The following is a 2,970-nucleotide window of genomic DNA, read 5'->3' on the forward strand; positions in this document are numbered from 1 at the left end:
AGCCACAACCTGTTTAGAAACACCTGGGCAGCACCAGGAATGAACATAGCCACCAGCCAAAAAGCCCCAAACATGAAATTGCTGTCTCCCTTGCCGGTCGCACCTTCTGGACACACGTTTTCAACTCCAGCTGGTGCTCTCTGGTATCTGGACACTGGATTGCCACAGGACCCAAAAAAGAAGCTAAATCAGAGCCATCCCTGACCAAGCCAGCCTCAAGGGCTCATGCCCTCTGAACTCAAGTCCTAGCTGATAGCTGTACCAGGAGCCTCAGGCCACCATGGCTTAGGGTCGAGTGCCCGGGCTCTGCAGTTGAACAGACTGGGGTTTAGATCCTGACTCTACCATCTATTTGGCTTATAGCCTTCGTCAGTCATTGAACCTCTCTCAGTGTCCCTATCTGGAACAGATACTATTACTTCCTACCTCTTAGGACTAAAATAAGCAGAAATTGAGATAATATACAACAAAGATGTTAGCATGATTATATGATGATGAGGCACTCATATTTATTGAATACTTAATGTGTGCCAGGCAATATCATAGAAGCAAGGGTTACAATGAGGAAAAAAACAGATACAGGTGTTTTGGAGCTTATGAAGATGAGTACAGTGATGACAGTGATGACGTCGGTGATAAGGATTAAGATGATGATATGGAGATGATGGTGATGGCAGTGATAATGGTGATAGTGGTGATGATGATGAGGATGAAGATATGATGGTGGTGATGAAGATGAAGCTAAGAATCCTCTCTAGACCATGAGATCTTCATGAGCAGGAGCTGTATAGTACAGTGCCTTGCACATAGTAGTTACTCAAGAAAGTGTGTTGTTGATGGACTTATTCTTCAAGTTGCTTTAAGCAGAGAAGAAATCCTCCAAGGATAGCTCAAATTGGCCCCCATCTAAATCTTTTTGAAGTCATATGTTTTATCTTTAAAACGGACTGGAGCTTTTCATTCCATTCTATGGTATATCCCTGTTTGTTTTACTTACAAACAACAAAATTTTTTTTCCAAAACTGAGTAAAAATGATGCTCCAAGAAAACATGTCCTCCTGTGGCTTTTGAGAAACTAACCACAGACATACACACACACACACCAGCCCCAAACCCCCAAACCAGGCCACGCTGGGCTCTCTGGACATCTGGAGGTCCAGAGAGCTCAGGGCCAATAGCAGGAACCCAGGCTGTTAAACACTGTGGAGAAAACAACTCTCTCACTTGGTGGTGCCAGAGCTACGGGAGCAGAAGGGGCGACAGCATTCAAAGGCAGCTTGACCACTCTGCTCTGGAAGACAAGGAGGCTGAGCCTGGAGTCTGCAACTTTATGCTGAGAGCCAGAGTCAAAATAAGAAGGCCCCGAAGAGGTCTCTGGAAACTTTGTTTTCCTCTTAAAACCTAGTGTTGTCAACGTGAGGGCCACTTCATCACCCTGGACAGACCCTGGATTGCGAAGCAGCGGCATCAGTTCTCGGAGTCCATGAGCGTGCCAACGGTGGGCATTTAGGGAACTATGACTACATCTGGCCAGAGTTGTAGGATTTGCTCAGGTTTCTTGCCAGCTCCTCAGTGACAGACAGTGAAAACAGGCAGGAAGAGGGCAGGGCACTCAGCCAGGCCACCGCCGACTTGATTCAGACCCTGGCAATCCCCCACCTCACGCCGCCCTGCCCTCCTCCCAGCTGCCCTCTGAGCAGCCCCGCTCACTGAGTTTCTACTTCCCATCTCCAAAGTGAGTCTTTGACATACATGCTCTCAGATGGTTTCCAGCCCTGTTACATAACATTCATCCTCAGAAGCGTGGAAGTGGAAAGCAGTTAATACATAATCGTGGATAACTTAATAACAGTACATGTTTAGAAGTAAATTGGAGTTTACTGAGCAAATGAAAATGCCTCTCACCTGATCCCTGAGGAGGGCGACCTGTCCTTCCCACAGCAAAAGTTTAGCATTGATGAGGAAATGAATGAAGGGGGACAGTCAGTCTCATTTCCTCCCCTGCGTATGCCAGGAGATAGATCTGTGGCCCAATCACGTAGCTCTGAGTTTCTCAAGCCAGAGAAGGTAGGTGCATTTACCTCTGAGGTGTGTGGTGCTTAGAAGCCTACAAAAGCATCTTCCTTGAGGGATCAGTTGTACTAGTAATTTGTAGAAATAATTATTCCTATATTAAAATAAATATAGCAATGTCATGGAGCAAAACACAAAATTCCCATGGATTTTCGTAATCAAACACAAGACTTTTAAAGGAAAGTCACGCACATAGCAGGACAATTCAGGTCATTGCCCCATAATTCAGATTGCACAAACTCTCCTTTGTACTTTTCAGTAGGACAAGAGGAAAAAAAATTTAATGCAGAGCCAGCCTCTGGGGGTACTAGGGCAAGCATGGAGCCTCGATGCCACCTCGTGTTCACGTGGGATATGACAGCCAGGTCCACGTCACCTTTGGGAATGTGTCAGATTCCAAGGTGGGCATCCCCTACCCCACCCCCGCCAGCCCATTTCAGCAAGTGGGATCCTCTTTGCTTAATGAGTTCATTTGGCTGAGGTGGAGCCTCCCACCAGCGTGGCCTCAAGAGTATCTGTGGGCTTATTACCCCAAATCTACTCCCTAGAACTCTGATTCACGAGCCCTGGATCGGTGCAGAGAGGTCTGTGCTTTCCATCAGTTTCCCAGGCAACCTGGGAATGAACACAATGGTTTGAACCTGCACTTGAATTGCCTGGGGCAGATTTTAAACCTTACAGATGCACCTAGGGTAACGCCCATGCTTCAGTGCCTTTAGTTGCCCAGGTGACCCTAATGTGTGGCCTGGGCTGAGACACACTGGAATGAAGCCTTGTGTCATCCTGAAATTCCTAATAAAATGTCAGTGTCTCTAGGAGAGATGCCCAGCTCTTAACATGGCTTCTTAGTCAGGTGATCAACCCTTCTGGCATCCTGGGACCAAGATGTTCCGAGAT

Source organism: Pteropus vampyrus, unplaced genomic scaffold (genome assembly GCF_000151845.1).
Source record: "Pteropus vampyrus isolate Shadow unplaced genomic scaffold, Pvam_2.0 Scaffold166, whole genome shotgun sequence".
In the NCBI taxonomy this organism is placed as follows: Eukaryota; Metazoa; Chordata; class Mammalia; order Chiroptera; family Pteropodidae; genus Pteropus; species Pteropus vampyrus.